This window comes from Microcebus murinus, chromosome X, assembly GCF_040939455.1.
Source record: "Microcebus murinus isolate Inina chromosome X, M.murinus_Inina_mat1.0, whole genome shotgun sequence".
Lineage (NCBI taxonomy): Eukaryota > Metazoa > Chordata > Mammalia > Primates > Cheirogaleidae > Microcebus > Microcebus murinus.
Window position 1 is genome coordinate 17,660,801 of NC_134136.1, and position 17,692 is coordinate 17,678,492.

Genomic DNA, 17,692 nt, shown 5'->3' on the forward strand with positions numbered 1-17,692 from the left:
ACTCCTGTATTGATGGGCACTTGGGTTGTTTCCACATCTTTGCAAATGTGAATTGTGCTGCTATAAACATTGGAGTGCAGGTGTCTCTTTTATAGAATGTCTTTTGCTCTTTGGGGTAGATGCCCAGTAATGGGATTGCTGGTTCTGGGATGTTTTTGATGAAGGGTATTCTAATTGGAGATAAGTGACATCTCATTGTGGTTTTGATTTGCAAATTACCTGATGATTAGAGATGTTGAGCATTTTTTCATATTATTTGTTGACCATTAGTCTATATTCTTTTGAAAAAGAATACAGAAAGGACAAGAACTTTTGTTCCTGCCCTTTGCCCATTTTTGGTAGACTTGACTGATTTTTCTGACTGTTTTTCCTGAGTTCTATATAGATTATTTTTATCAGCCCTTTATCAGATATGTAGCATGCAAATATTTTCTCCCATTCTGTAGGTTGTCTGTTTGCTCTCGTGATAGTTTCCTTGGCTGTGCATAAGCTCTTTAATTTGATCAGCTTCCTTTTATTCATTTTTGTAGCCATGATTGCCTTCGGGGTCTTCTTCATAAATTCTTTGCCTAATCCAATGTCTATAAGAGTTTTTCCAACATTTTCTTCTAGAATTCTTATAGTTTCATGCCTTAGGTTTAAGTCTGTTATCCACCATTTTTTTATTACTGGGAGAGGTGAGAGGTACAGATCCTGTTTCATTCTTCTACATACAGCTATATAATTTTCCCAGCACCATTTATTGAATGGGTATTCTTTACTCTCATGTATGTTCTTGTTCACTTTTTCTAAAATTAGATGCCTATATAAGAATGGTTTTATGCCTGGGTTCTCAGTCCTGTCCCATTGGTCTATGTCTTTATTATTTTGCCAGTACCATGCTAATTTGGACACTATGGATTTATATTAATAGTATAGCTTGAAGTCTGATAAATTGATGTATCCCAATGTGTTCTTTTCACATAATGTTACTTTGTCTATACTGAGTTTTCTCTGGTTCTATAAAAAGCATAGAACTATTTTTTCTCAATCTGTGAAAAGTGATATCGGTAATTGAATGAGGATTGCATTTCATCTGTAGATCAAATTGGGCATTATAGACATTTTAATAATGTTGATTCTGCCCATCCATGAGCATGATATGTGTTTCCATCTGTTTTGCATCCTTTGCTATTTCTTTCCTCTGTGTTTCTTCATTCTCCATGTATAAGCCTTTCACCTCCTTAGTTTTATATTTACACACACACATATGTGTGTGTGTGTGTGTGTGTGTGTGTGTATTCCTAGGTATTTTATTGTCCTTGTTGACATTTTGAAAGATATTGAATCTTTCATTTGGATTTCAGTTTGTCTTTTGTTGGTGTACATTAATGCTACTGGTTTTTGTTGATTGACTTTTTAACCTGAGACTTTGCTGATTTTTTTTTTTTTTTATCAATTCCAGTAGTCAATTGGCTGAATCATTGGGGTTTTCTAGATATAGGATCATATCGTCTGCAAAGAGTGATAATCTGTCCTTGTATTGGTTTGAAGACTAAATTAATCTGATGTTAGGACTGCTATGCTGAGTTTCTGTTGGCTTCCATTAGCATGAAAAATTATTTTCCATCCCTTCACTTTGAGTCTGGATGGGTCCTTGTTGGTTAGATGTGTTTGCTGAAGACAGAAGATACTTGGTTTATATATATTTATCCATTTGGCCAGCCTATGTCTCTTCAGTGGGCAGCTCAACCCATTCATAGTTATTGAAAGAATTGATAGATTTGTGGATTGCTGCTAATCCTGTTGAGTAGAACTTTGTTGTTTTGTTTTATCTCTTGAGCCATTTTTGTATCTGGCCTTTGCCCTGTAGCTTTTTGGTAAAATTTACCTTGGTAAGTATTTATTGTGCTGATCTGTGAATAATGTAGTTCTGAGTACTTCCTGCAGGACTCATCTTATTTTGACAAATTTCCTCAGTGTTTGCTTGTCTGAGAAATACTTTGTTTCTCCCTCATATATTAAACTTACCTTTGTGGGATACCGAGTTATAGTCTGGGCATCATTCTGTTTCAGAATACTGAGAATGGGACCCTAATTTCTTGTGGCTTATAGGGTAACAATTGAGAAATCTGCATTTAGTCTGATGGATTTTCCTTTGTAAGTTATCTGCTGCTTTCATCTTATGGCTCATACGAGCACCTCTTTTATGTTTATCTTGGCCAGTCTGATGGTTATGTGTCGTGATGTTTTCCTCTTTGTGATGTATCCCCAAGGAGTCCCATGAGCCTCTTGTACCTGGGTATCTATATTTCTAGCAAGGCTAGAAAATTTTTCTTCAATTATTCTCTCAAATAAATTATTCAGCCCTCACATATTTTCTTCTTCACCCCTCATGATATCTATAATTATCATGCTAGGTGTCTTTACATAATCTTATATCTCTTAGAGGCTTTGTCTGTTCCTCTTATTTCTCTCCTCTATCTCTGTGACTGACTTGTTTAGTTGAAAGTTGTTGTCTTCAAGCTCTGAGGTTCTTTCATCTGCCAATTCTAACCTGTTTCGAAGACTTACCATTCTGTTTTGTAATTCTTTGAATGAATTTCTCATTTCCAGAAACTCTGCTTGACTTTTTTTTTAATAATTCAATTTCTTTAGTGAATTTTTCATTTATTTCCTGCATTGTTTTCATGGTCTCTTTTTGTTGGGTTTCTATTTTATCTTGTATTTTGTTAAGCTTCCTTATAATCCATGTTTGAAATTCTTCTGTCATTTCAATATTCTGTTTTTGGTAGATGAATTGCTAGGGAGCTGGTTTTCCCTTTTGAGGGAGACTTTTGGCTTTCATTCTTCATACTTCCAGAGTTCTTCCACTTGTTACTTATCATCTGGAACAGATGGTGCTACTTTTTGATTTCCTTTTGTTTAGAAATTGACATGCCCATTTTAATTTCTGAGTCAGTAGGAGGTGCTTATGGGTTTGAATTAACCATACCTTCTATGACTGTGTCAGTAAATGCTGTAACAGAACTGCAAATTGACCTCCCTATCAGTAGGTGGTGTTTGCTGGATGGAACAAGCTGCACTATTGTTTTTGGATCTGTGAACAGCTCTAGTTCCTTAGGAGAATCCTTATAATGCTCCAGGTGGTGGGTGGGGCCCTGAGCCTTCCTGGTGAGTCCTTTATTCACCAGCACAGCACGGGAAGGTGGGGGAATGAGGGTGGGTGGGGTTAATTTGGGCAAACTTGACCTCCAGATCCACAAATATGGTAAGTGATATGCAGGGGTTAAAGTACTGTTCCCCACCTCTGGGCTAGGGTGCACTAGAGGGGCTGAAGTCGCCCCCACTTATCCAGAGATTCTGCATGTATAGGCGGAACTGTCTGAGACCTGCAATCTGGTAGTCTGGAGGAGGCCTTGCTCCTTTCAACACTCCCCTATTTCTCAGTTTCTCCCAGGCCTCCTTCTGCAGGCATAACCTCAAGTCCTTTGAGCTCTCCAATGACTGTGATCCAGGCAGGGGATCCCTGTTCAGTATCTCAGCCTGAGCTTGGAGCATGGCCCTCCCATGGAGAAGTGGTTCCCCACTAGCTTATTCCAGCCAGGATTCACACTGCTATCCCCCTGTTCTTCCCCTGTGTTCACTCACACCTCATGAGACGATTTCACAAATATCCCCTCTGTGTCCCTGGGTAATTTGGTTGAGACCTGGGTGTATAGGATCTGGTCTGAGGGCTTATCCCTGGAGCCCTGGAGCACAATTCCTGACCATGCTAGGGAGAATAATTCTGGTCCTATGTCACCCACTGGGTGCCCCTGATGGTTCGAGGTCCCTCCGCATCAGGGCCTGTCTTCTTCTAATGTGGCTGCTAGGCAAGCAGCAACAGGGAGGAGCTGGCGAGCAGGGATCTCACAGTCAAAACACCCCACAGTCCACTGTAGCACCCCAAAAGGGAAGTTCTGAGCCCCAATCCCTGTGGGAGCCTCTGTTTGACAGCTCAATTGTCTCTCTCTGTAGCCATGGGAGGGGTAGGGGAAGTGGAGAAATATAGCCTGGGTAGAGGAAAGTCCACCCTCTTGTTGTCTCCATCTCTCTCTCTGGGATACAGTCTGCCCAGAATTACCAGGCTCTGAGGCCGAACACCCTAAGAACCACTGTACTCCTATGGCTCCTACAGTCTGGATTGGCGTTGAGAAATGTCTGTGTAGGATTGAGTAGGTTGGAGATTGAGTAGTTGAAGACTCAGAGGAGGACAGAGGTGCCTGGTAGTTATAGAAGCAATATGGTGCCTGCTGTCTGACTTGAGTCTGTGGAATGGGAGGCACCTTGGAGTGGAGCTGGGAGCCTGGTGTTCTGTCTGTGAGAAGCTTCTTGTTCAGTGGTGGCAGCAGTCTCTGGACTTGTGTGCATAGGATGATCAGGTTACTTGGGAGCATTCAGATGGCATGCCAGCTTGATCTGGAGGGCAGGTTCAGGGCATAGGAGGCAGGATGCAGCTAGAACATGAAAAGGAGGCCCCAGTAGATAGGCTGCAATCTGCCTTTTGGGCACCAGGGTTCTCCAGGTGTAGGTCAGCCACACGGAGTAGGCGGCTACCCTCACCCCACACAGAGCCTGCCAAAGTGGCTGCCAGTGGTCTCCAAGGATGAAGCCCACCACACCCTGTCATGAGAGCCTTTGGGCTGGGGTTGGAACCTGAACCAAGCTTCCAGACAGGTCCTCCAAGTGGAGGACCCTAAATATGGTAGTCCACCAGACCTGGAGAGTGGGTGTTAGGGCCAAACACACAGGAGACAGAGCCAGGCAGGTGGGCCTGGATGAGTAGGCCACAGCTGATTCCAAGGTATCATGGTCAGCCTCCAGAGAACAGAGCTCTCCTTGTCCCACCCAGAGTCTGCCAAATCATCTTCCAGGAGTCTCCAAAGGTGGATCCCACTGCTTTCTAGTCAACTCCCATGTCCTTGTCCCACTGACTTCCAGGAACAAGGTGCCTGTCTCCAAATTCCAGCATATGGCCCCTAGAAGGCACAAGTTAGTCCAGTCCCTCCCAAATCTAGTGCAGTCCTGGCACAGTGCACCCAAGAGCATTATGGCTCCCAGTATTGTTGTCTTTCCACAGAGCCTGTTGTCTCATGCCATGGCTTTGCACTGACTCCAGGCATGTCTTTGTCTGAGCAAGTGGGAGGTCTGTGGGGGTGGTGGGTGTCCTCCTCTAGGCCAGATCGTACTGCGATGGCTGGTTGTGCAGCCCTCCCACTATGTGTTCTCTATTGTGTTTCTCATGCTCTCCAATGTTTGTGAATATATCTCCCCATCATCTTTTTTCCTGCACTGAGTGTCCCATGCTGCTTACTGCAAATTCACGATGCTGTTTCTGAATGAGCGATCTGTGCATAGGCTGCTGTCTGCAGCTGTCTGCACTTTTCACCTACTTCCCTGGGAACAGTGAGCTGGGCGGTCACCCCTACTCAGCAATTTTGTTCCTTTCTGAAAGATATCTTAAATTATTAAGTAGTAGAGTTCTAGAGCCAAAGCTTCTTTGGTTACGTTCTCTTAGTTTGGGCAAAGTTATAATTTTGTGTCACTCTTAAATTATTTATCTTTTTTTTTCATTTTTTTTTTAATTCAGCATATTATGGGGGTACAGATTTTAAGGTTTCAATAAATGCCCATTTCCCCCCTCCCCCCAAAAGTCTGAGTCTCCATCATGACCATCCCCCAGATGGTGCACATCTCACTCATTATGCATGTATATACCCGCCCCCCTTCCCCCTCCCACCTGCCCAATACCCTATTACTGTAGTACCTATGTGTCCACTTAGGTGCTACTCAGTTAATACCAGTTTGCTGGAGAATATATCTGGTGCTTGTTTTTCCATTCTTGGGATACTTCACTTAGTAGTATGGGTTCCAGCTCTAACCAGGAAAATATAAGATGTGCTATATCACCATTGTTTCTTAGAGCTGAATAGTACTCCATGGTGTACATATACCACATTTTATTAATCCATTGTTGGATTGATGGGCACTTGGGCTGTTTCCACAGCCTTGCAATTATGAATTGTGCTGCTATAAACATTCGAGTGCAGGTGTCTTTTTTGTAGAGTGTCATTGGATCATTTGGGTAGATGCCCAGCAATGGGATTGGTGGATCAAATGGTAGATTCACTTGTATCGCTTTAAGGTATCTCCATATTGCTTTCCACAGAGGTTGAACTAGTTTGCAGTCCCACCAGCAGTGTAGGAGTGTCCCTCCCTCACCGCAACCACACCAGCATTTATTGTTTGGAGATTTTTTGATAAAGGCCATTCTCACTGGGGTTAAGTGATATCTCACTGTGGTTTTCATTTGCATTTCCCTGATGATTAGAGATGTTGAGCATTTTTTCATATGTTTGTTGGCCATGCTTCTCTCTTCTTTAGAAAAATTTCTGTTCAAGTCCTTTGCCTACTTTTTAATGGGGTTATTTGATTTTTTTCTTCCTGATTTTCGTGAGTTCTAAGTATATTCTAGTTATCAGTCCCTTATCGGATGCATAGGATGCAAAAATTTTCTCCCATTCTGTAGGTTGTCTGTTTACTTTCATAACTATTTCTTTGGCTGTGCAGAAAATTTGTAGTTTGATCATGTCCCATTTATTTATTTTTGTTGCTGCTGTAATTGCCTTTGGGGACTTCTTCATAAACTCTTTGCCAAGGCCGATGTCTAGGAGAGTGTTTCCAACGTTTTCCTCTAGAATTCTAATAGTTTCATATCTTAGGTTTAAGTCTGTTATCCAGCGTGAGTTGGTTTTTGTGAGAGGTGAAAGGTGTGGGTCCTGTTTTAGCCTTCTACAGGTCGCTATCCAGTTTTCCCAGCAACAATTATTGAAGAGGGATTCTTTTCCCCAGCGTATGTTTTTGTCTGCTTTATCAAAGATTAGATGGCTATATAAGGAAGGTTTTATATCAGGATTCTCACATCTGTTCCACTGGTCAATGTTCCTATTTTTGTGCCAATACCATATTGTTTTAATTACTACAGCTTTGTAGTATAGTTTGATATCTGGCATGTTAATGCCTCCCATTTTGTTTTTGTTGCCTAGAATTGCTCTTGATATTCGGGGTCTTCTTTGGTTCCATACAAAGCATAAAATTATTTTTTCTATATCTGTGAAGAATGCTGATGGGATTTTAATAGGTATTGCATTGAATCTGTAGATCAGTTTGGGTAGTATAGACATTTTGATGATATTGAGTCTGCCGATCCACGAGCACGGTATGGATTTCCATCTGTTTACATCCTCTGCTATTTCCTTCCTCAGTGTTTCATAGTTCTCCCTGTAGAGGTCTTTTACGTCCTTGGTTAAGTATATTCCTAGGTACTTTAATTTCTTTGTTGCTATTGTGAAGGGAATTGAGTCTTTGATTTGGTTCTCAATGAGATTGTTGTTGGCGTATATGAATGCCTCTGATTTCTGTGTATTGATTTTGTATCCTGAGACTTTACTAAATTCATTGATGAGTTCCAGGAGTTTCTTGGTTGAATCCTTGGGGTTTTCTAGATACAATATCATAACATCAGCAAACAGTGAAAGTTTGATCTCTTCTGTCTCTATTTGGATACCTTTGATTCCATTTTCCTGTCTGATTGCTGTAGCCAAGACTTCCAGCACTATGTTGAACAGAAGTGGAGATAGTGGGCAGCCTTGTCTGGTTCCAGTTCTAAGTGGGAATGATTTCAATTTTTCCCCATTCAGTATGATGTTGGCTATGGGTCTGTCATATATGGCCTGTATCATTTTTAGGTATGTCCCTTCTATGCCTATTTTCTTAAGTGTTCGTATCATGAAAGGGTGTTGAATTTTGTCAAAAGCTTTTTCTGCATCTATTGAAGGAATCATGTGGTCTTTGTTTTTGCTTCTGTTGATGTGGTGAATTGCATTTATAGATTTACGTATGTTGAACCACCCCTGCATCCCTGGGATGAAGCCCACTTGGTTGTGGTGAATTATTTTTTTGATAAGTGTCTGGATTCGGTTAGCTAATATTTTGTTGAACATTTTTGCATCTATATTCATTAGGGATATTGGTCTGTAGTTTTCTTTTTTTGTTGCATCCTTTCCTGGTTTGGGTACCAGAGTAATATTCGCTTCATAAAAGGTGTCAGGGAGGTTTCCGTTCTTCTCGATGTTGTGGAATAGTTTCTGTAAGATGGGTACTAGTTCTTCTTTGTAAGTATGGTAAAATTCGGGTGAGAAGCCATCTGGACCGGGACTTTTCTTTTTAGGGAGATTTTTAATTGCTGTTTCTATTTCAGCTCTTGAGATTGGTCTGTTCAGGGAATCTATTTCTTCCTGGTTGAGCCTAGGGAGGTTGTGTGTTTCTAGAAATTTGTCCATTTCCTCCACATTTTCCAGTTTGTGTGCATAAAGATTTTCGTAGTATTCATAAATTGTATCTTGTATCTCTTTGGGATCAGTTGTGATATCTCCTTTTTTGTTCCTGATGGAGCTTATTAGAGATTTCTCTTTTCTGCTTTTCGTTAGCTTAGTCAATGGTGTGTCAATTTTGTTTATGTTTTTCAAAGAACCAACTTTTTGTTTTATTAATCTCCTGAATAGCTTTCCTGTTTTCAATTTCGTTTAGTTCTGATTTGATCTTGTTGATTTCACTTCTTCTGCTGGGTTTGGGGTTGGTCTGTTCTTCTTTTTCTAGCTCTTTGAGTCGTTTCATTAGATTGTCTATTTGTGATCTTCTTGTCTTTTGGTTATAGGCATTTATGGAGATAAACGTTCCTCTCAGAACTGCTTTAGCTGTGTCCCAGAGGAGTTGATAACTTGTCTCTCCATTGTCGTTTTCTTCATAGAATTTTTTTATTTCCATCTTGATTTCTTCATTTACGAAGTAATCATTTAGTAGGAGGTTGTTTAATTTCCACGTTTTTGTGTAGAAATGTGAGTTTCTGTTAGGGTTGATTTCTAGTTTTATTCCACTGTGATCTGAGAAGGTACATGGTATGATTTCTATTTTTTTAAATTTCTTGAGATTTTCTTTGTGTCCTACGATATGGTCAATCTTAGAGAATGTCCCGTGAGCTGATGAGAAGAACGTATATTCAGTGGACTTTGGGTAGAATGTTCTGTAGATGTCTGTCAGACACAATTGTTCTAGAGTTTTGTTTAAGTCCATTATTTCTTTATTAATTTTCTATTTGGAGGATCTGTCTCGTGCCATCAATGGGGTGTTGAAATCTCCAGTGATTATGGAGCTGCTATTAATCCATTTGCTTAGCTCCAGTAAGGTTTGCTTTATGAATCTGGGTGCACCTAAGTTGGGTGCATATATATTTAAAATTGTTATCTCTTCTTGTTGGACTGTGCCCTTCACCATTATATAATGACCCTCTTTGTCTTTCACTACTTTTGTTAGTTTAAAAACTAAATCGTCTGAAATTAGAACTGCCACACCAGCCTTCTTTTGGCTTCTATTTGCTTGGAATATTGATCTCGACCATTTTATTTTTAGTCTATATGCATCCTTGCAGGTTAGATGTGTTTCCTGAAGACAGCATATACTTGGCCTGTATTTTCTTATCCATTCAGCCAGCCTATGTCTCTTGAGTGGAGAGTTTAAGCCATTCACATTTATTGAGAGAACTGATAGGTAAGGTAGATTACTGTTCATTCTGTTGGGTTGGATGTTGTTGCTATGATTTCTGTCTTGAGCCATTGTAATATCTGGCCTTTAATATCTTTGGGTTTGGGTTGTTTTTATATTCGTGGGTTATTATTATGATGTTCCGTGCGTAACGCTGTTTTAAGTACTTCTTGTAGGGCTGGTCTTGTCTTGGTGAATTCTCTGAGCCTTTGCTTGTCTGAGAATGTTTTTATTTCTCCTTCATATACGAAGCTTACTTTTGCAGGGAATAATATTCTAGGTTGGGCATTGTTTTGTTTCAAAAGAGTGAGAATGGGGCCCCAGTCTCTCCTTGCTTGTAAGGTCTCATTAGAGAAGTCTGATGTTATTCGAATTGGCTTTCCCTTGTATGTTACTTGCTTCTTTTGTCTTACAGCTCTGAGAAGGGCCTCTTTGGTTGATACTTTGGTCAATCTGATGACTGCATGTCGTGACGTCTTCCTGTTTGCATTGAATCTCCCAGGGGTCCTCTGAGCTTCTTGAACTTGTATATCAAGATTTTGAGCAAGGCCTGGGAAATTTTCCTCTATTATATCTTCAAACAGCTTGTCCAACCCTTGAGTGTTGTCTTCTTCCCCTTCCTGTAAGCCTATAACCCTCACATTAGGTTTCTTCACATAATCCCACAGCTCTTGTAGGCTTTGCTCTTTTCTCTTGTTTCTCTGCTCTATTTCTGTGACTGATTTATTTAATTGGAGGGTGTTATCTTCAAGCTCTGAGATTCTTTCTTCTGTTTCATCTACCCTGTTCTTGAGACTTTCCACTGTATTTTGTAGTTCCTTGAATTGATTATTCATTTCCAGTAGTTTGGTTACACTTTTCTTCATTGTGTCTATTTCTTTTCCCATATCCTGGAGACTTTTTGTGGTTTCTTTATGTTGGTTATTGAGTTGTTGTTTCAGCTGGGTGAGTGTTCTTATGATCCACATATGAAATTCCTCTTCTGTCATATTGGTTTCCTGATTTTGGTTGGTGTCTGTTTCTAGGGGGCTGGTGCTCCTCTTTGGAGGTGTGTTTTCCATTTGGTTCTTCATATTTCCTGAGTTCTTTCGCTGATTTCTTCCCATGTCGATCAGTTGTTTCTTTCCTTAGGTTATTGTTTGGGTATCCACACACCTTGTTTAGTTTCTGAGGTGTTAGTTGGTGTCTGTGGGTGAAATTGGACCACTCCCTGTATATTGAGTCAGTGGGTGCCCTGAAAAGGCTGTGTAGGATGCCGTCCCTGTCAGTAGGTGGCGTTTGCTTGGAGGAACAGGCTATGCTGTGGATTTTGTGTAAGCCTGCCCTCAGGCCGTTAGCAGGGGTCAAAGTTCTGTTCTCTGCTTCCAGGGAAAGTTGTCAGAGTGGGGCTGGAATGGTCCCGCTCAGCCAGAAAGTCTGGCTGTGGGGGCGGGGCTGTCTGAGACTGGCAGTCTGGAGCGGGCCTAGCTTCTTTCCACCCTCCCCAAGTCCGCAGCTACACCTGGGTCTCTGCCAGCAGGCCAGACCACAAGCCACCAGGCCTCCCGGGACTGTGATGTCGGCGGGGAGGTTCCCTGCACAGGAACGCCACCTGGGTTGGGCGCATGGCCTCCTCCTGGGAGGAGGGTTGCCCTCTAGGATGCTGATCCGCCCTTGGAGGCACACACACCTCAGTAGGCTGTTCACGTATAACCTTTCTGTGCCCTGGGCAATGCTAGCCCTCGGTGCAGGGAATCTGGTCTGCAGGTCCGACCTCTGGGTCCCAGAGTTCAAACTGTATCCCCACCAGGGAGAGGATTTCTGGTCCAAATTCACCCACAGGGAGCCCAAGCTGGGTCTATGTCTCTCAGCCTCTGAGTCAGCACCGTTCTCCTGGTAACACGGTGCCAGCAGCACCTGGGAGTGCAGGCGGGTAGGGAGCTCACAGTCTGAGTTCCCCTGAGTCAGCTGTACGGTCCCAAGAGGGAAGGTCCCGTTCCCTGGAGGTGCCTCCGGCTGGTGGCTGTATTGTCTCTCTGGGCAGCTGCGGTAGGGTCGGCGGAGGGGAGGAGGAGGCAATATGGTGCCTGCCGCGCGGCTCGGGTCTGTGCACACCGAGGTGCCCGGAGGAAGTTGGGAACCTGGTGCCACGTCTGCTACAGGCTCACCGCTGTCTGGCGGCAGCGGCGGTCTCTGGGCTGGTGTCTGCAGGTCTCTCCACCCGCTGCGGAGCCCACCAGCAGTCCCAAATGCAGGGGAGGGGAAACAGCAAATCCACCTACCATTGCCGCTGGTCTCCGGTCTGCTCCGGTGGTCTCAGCCTCCAGTTCTCCTCCGCAGCCTCCTCTGGTGGAGTCTCCCGGGGTCTCAGGTACCCCTCCTTCCGGCTCTTGTCCGCTGTATGCTCATCTTCTTGCTTCTTTCCTCTAATTTCTGCTAGAATCTGTCTTTTCTGCAGAGAGTCTCTGTTTGGCGGTGTTATTCGTCCGCCATCTTGCTCTGCCCCCCAATTTCTTTATCTTTTAAAATAGATTCTTTCAGTCTTGCCTCCAAGTCAGTACAACATAAATAGTTTGGTAAATAGAGACAAAGGGTCTTATATAAGAGACATTAATTCTGCAGCTCTGGAGGTGTCTAGACATCGTCTTTGGAAACGGGCTCTTGTGATAAACAGCCAGTACAGAGAACAATCTTACCAGGGCCCGCTGGGTATAATCTATACTCTCATTTATATAATATTTCACACAGTCTTCTGGCCCAGCATTTCTCAAATTATTGTCCACAAGCTCCAACATCAGAAACTTTTGGAATGCTATTATAAAATACTGGTTTTCAGGCCAAAACTCAGACATCATGAGGAGAGATAAACCAAAGAATTTGCAAGTTGAACAAGTCCCACAGTAATTCATAAGCCCTCTTAAGTTTGAGAATAATTAATTTAGTCAAACTTGTGGACTTTAAAATCATAAAAATGTGGATTTGAATTCTACTCTTATTACTGATCTATTCCTAAAGCCACCACTTCTCTCATGTGTCATTGTTTACTGTCTGACAACAGTGATCTTTTAAAATACCTCCCTCCTGGATATATAATCCTATATTTCCTATAAAGCTCTAGCAGGTAGTTGTCTATTACCCACTGGCTCTGGAGAAATGAAAATCCCCTCAATGAATATTGTCATTCCCTACCATCATCCACACTACAGAGGCAAGTTTATTGAATTGACAGATATTTGGCTTCATTTTCCCACAAGTCTACTGCCATCACGTATTGCCCAATGTTTCTCTCAAAACATGGCTGGGATTTGTATGCTGCCTAAATAAAACTGATGCTTGCATTTCTTTGATATCTTTGCTTACATGATCTATTAAAAGGTAATAGTGAAAAATTGATTATAAAATATGCTTTCTATTCCTCTAATGGCCCAGGCATAAGAGAAAACATCAAATATGAGGCTTTATATTTGAGGCTGGTCATAAGGGCTAAAAACACAATTAACATTTACATGAATGTCTGCTTTGAGAGCACTGGTCAAACTTTGTAGAGTGGCCAGATTTCCATTTAGCATGTTGATCCAGCCTTCAAATTCAGATTAGACAATGCTTTAGAATAAAATGTCACCTCATATTAGAAGTTACTGAGGGATACACTTTTGGGAGCTGACAAGAATTAGAGGCAAAGTGTGGCCCTTTGGCTATCTATATGAAAGAAAGTGAATCAGGTGCTTTGAAAAATGTAAAACTATGGGCCCCTTCTTAGACCTAGTTAGTCACAGGGAATCTCTCTAGACTGGACCTGGAAACATTGTATTTTAACAAGCAGGTACAATGTACATTATGGTTTGAGGATGGCTGGGCAGGGCAAAGAGCATGGGTATTACTGTTGGATGAATCTGTGCAAAGTCCCAGCTCTTTCTCTTCCTAACTGTGCTTGTGGTGCACACCCCTCCTGTGTTTCTCACTCCTCCTTGCTGTGACCTCCCCACTCCTACTCTTGTCCTATGTAACTATCCCCCACATGAACAAGTTCAGTTACATTATTCCCATTCTCTTCTTCTCCTTAGCAAGGAAAGGCTAAGGAGTGGGTGTTGTTACCACTGGCCTCCAACCCTTTGTCTTCTGAATATGTGCAGGGAAATTATCCAACTGGTAGCCCTCTTGTCACTTCTCCCACCCCATACCTCCCTCCTCAGCCTCCTGACCTGACATGGCCTCTGGTCCTTCTTCCTGGTTTTGGTTGCCATTTGGTTGGCACTCACTGCTCTGACCTTTCAGAGGCATTGTGCTGGGTAATTTGTAAATCACCAAGCTTCCAGTCCTTGAATGTTGGCCTAAATGAGCCATGAAGTTCAATACAAAACTTCAGTGCCACCTTTCTATCCCTCTCTCCAGTGGTATGCTTGGTGGTCCCATTCCAGCTCCCCTCCCACGTGTCCTGACCCCCAGTGCAAATGCCTCTCTATTTCCTGTCCTATGGCAACAGAAGAGATAGTATAATTTATGAGGAGATGGCATGGATGAGGGATGCTTTCACAAAGATGCTGATTTAAGCCTTGACTTGGAGAGCAGGTAGTATTTCCACAGACAGAGGTGGAAGGACTAGGGATTTCCAAAAGAGGGAACAAAAGGAGTGAAGGGATGAAAATTGTCATGGAGACCAAAGTGGTCCTTGCACCAGCTGCTAGGAATCACCAGTGCTACTTGTTTAAAATGCAGATTGATTCACCTCTCCTCTAATCTACTGTCTCCGAATCCCTATGGGTGGGGCCAGAGAATCAACAATTTTATAAATTTCCTGGATGTTTCTGTCAGACAATAATTGGTAATCATGTTATAGGTGATATATATTCTGAGAGGGGGATAGCAGGGCCCAAAAGCACTGAGATGGCGAAATGTTGAGAGCTATTAATAATAAAGAGTTAACATTTAAACCTATCAGAATAACTAAAACCTTGCCCTGCCCTAGTCTTAAGGCAGTCTTTAACCTTTGATTATATTGCAAGTTCATAAATTCATATATATATTTATGTATACGTGCACATTCATACAGACATATACACACATACACATAATTACGTAAATAGCTAGACGTAGAAATAAATATAGATACACATGCATACATGGAGTAGTGTACAAACATATATTTAAGGTCCTAGAAAAGGTGATACTCCAGCAGCCACCAGCACACTCAGTGCTCAGATATTTGATTCTAAATACAATTCTTCAGCGAAAGAAACCAGGGCTCCTTGGACAAATGGCTCATTTTAGGAAAGGAGGAGGAAAAATACAAGATTGACTCAGGGCATCTTACTGTGCCAGAAATAAGGAAGGGCTTAAAAATTAAATGATAGGAACATGTTCAAATTGCACAAGAGCACAGAAAGAATTCCCAACTGCCAATGTTGGAACAATGTGAGACACATAGCAATTAACAATATTATTTGATTACAATCCAAATAATACATATCCATGAGTCCATACTGAAATAAGTAAATGTTTTAATTAATTAATAAGTAAATGAGGGAGAATGGACAGATATTTCTTCCAGGTTAATTCTTACTAATAAATATAGAAAGAATGAGAGGAATGGGAAAATACCACATTAATAATTACCACAAGCAAGATCGAGAGATGAATGCTACTCAGTGGGTTAAACTTTGAATAGCATTTTATTTGCATAGCCTCAAAATACATTTCTTCCTGCACAAATATTTTCTAACTTGCATGGCAGTTTAAACATATGTCCAAAACTTCTTTGATACTCCACCCTGAAGGCAGTGGAACTTAATTCACCCTTCCTTAAGTAATAACTGCTCTTAGTGATTCACTTTTAATAAAGTATGGAAAGGTAAAATGGTATTATTACTTTAAAGAAAACTGATAAACATAACTTGAATTAAATATCAAGTATAACTTCACAAAAAGTAATATTGATATATAGCCCAGATATTATGCAACGAGAAGAGAACATTACATCTATGTTCTTCTTCACAATAATCTATAATGTCAGTCTAATCATAAGAAAACAGCAGACAAATTCAAATTGAGCAACAGTCTATAAAATACCTAACCACTACTTTTCAAAAGTATCACAGTTGTGAAAGATATGGAAAGACTGAGGCACCATCACAAACTGTAGGAGGCTAAAGAGACATGACAACTAAATGTAATATGGGTCCCTGGACTGGATCTTAGAACAAAGAAATGGCATTCATTAAAAAAATGAAACAAAACAAAAAAACTGGTGTGATATGAATAGTCTGCTATTTAGTTTATAGTAACATACCAATGCTAAATTGTTAGTTTTGATAAATGTACCATGGTTATGTAAGATGTTAACTAACATTAAGGGATCTGGGCAAAAAGTATACAGAAACTTTGTGTACTGTCTTTATAACTCTTATGTAAACTAAAAATTATTTTGAAATAAAAAGTTTAAATAGTATCATAAAATAATGACACAATGAACTACTACTCAGCAATAACAAAAATTAACTACTGATGTCTGCAACAAGAAGGACAGATTGTCAAGACCTGTACTGATCTCAAGAAGCCAGACCCAAAAGAAATTTCCACTTATATGACATTTTAGACAGACTAAATTAATATTTGGTTATACGGAAATCAGAATAATGGTTGCTACTAGGGGTGATAAATGACTAAATAATGGTATGAGAGAACTTTCTGGCATGATGAGAATGTTTTATATCTTGAATTAAGACATATGTTGCATGTGTGTAATATGTCTGTCAAAAAGCATCACCTACCCTATCAGTATATTTGACCTGCACTCTATGTAATTTATACATCCAGGCAAAGATGCACTAGATACTCTACTTTTAGCAAAAAAAAAAAAAAAAAAATGCCTTTGTGAACCCTACAATGTTTTGGAATGGTTGAAATCCAGATTTATTGATATATCTTGAATCTGTGTCCTTTTCCATTTGGACATATCATCCATTTCCCACATCTACCTTGTTAGTCAACAGAAAATACATTCCTCCAGCACTATTACCAGTCCAGATCCTCAGATTACTAAACTACTTTCAATGAAATATGTTCTACTGTATTTTCACTCTTACACTCATTCATGGATTTCTATTCAGGTGAATGCTTTCTAATCATACACCTAATTTCAATTGATTTCCTTTTTTTATAGCAATCCTTCCCATAGCCCTATTCTAATCTATCCTACCAAGTGCCTCATCCCACCAAATCATTATGATAAAATGTCAGGTTCGCTTGTCTAACAATAAATTGTAGGTCACTACCATTTGTAATTGTTTCTGGCAACAACCATGGTTGGAGAATAAAGAGTTGTATAAATATGAGAGAGATTCAGGTAATAATAGCGCTGCAAATTTTGGCTTTTCATTAAATATTTATATATGTGTATATACCATGCTTTGCTTTATATGGTGCAATAGAACCACATTGTAAAATGCAGGAAAGCAGCACTATTACTGCTCATAACCTCCTTATGAACACTCGAAAATATCTCAATACGTAGGAGTCATGATGTTTCTTAAATAATTCCATTATAATTTGTCATTTATTTTGAGATGTGCATTTATCTAAAAGCAATTAATGCTTAATTGCTACATAACCTGAATGATTTAGAAATGCAAATTAGTACAGAAAGCAAACAAATATGTGCTCATTAATTTCTTTGCTATCGCCATCTGTTTAATTTAAAAATTGAGTTTTACTGAATGACAGCATGCTAACTGTATAAATTATTTTCTTAATGGAAAATATGTATTCAATTGAGGTCAGCATCTGATAAAATTTTGGTTTGTCCATAAATGTGTTATCTAAACCAATTCCAGTATTTTTAAATTCATGAGAAAATTATTGCCAATATATGTGTTTTTATTTAGTAGAAAACAGATAATTTTATATGCCCTTTAAAGAAAATACTATGTATTAGACAAAATACAGCAATTGCCCTGTATTACTGCAATTTTAGTCTTTAATGTTTTCAGTTACTTTATTTGTTTTACTTTTTATTTTTATTTTTGAATGATGAATTTTTACATATTTATTAAATTATAAGTGAATAGTCGATATTGGGATTTTGAAGCTAGAAGGA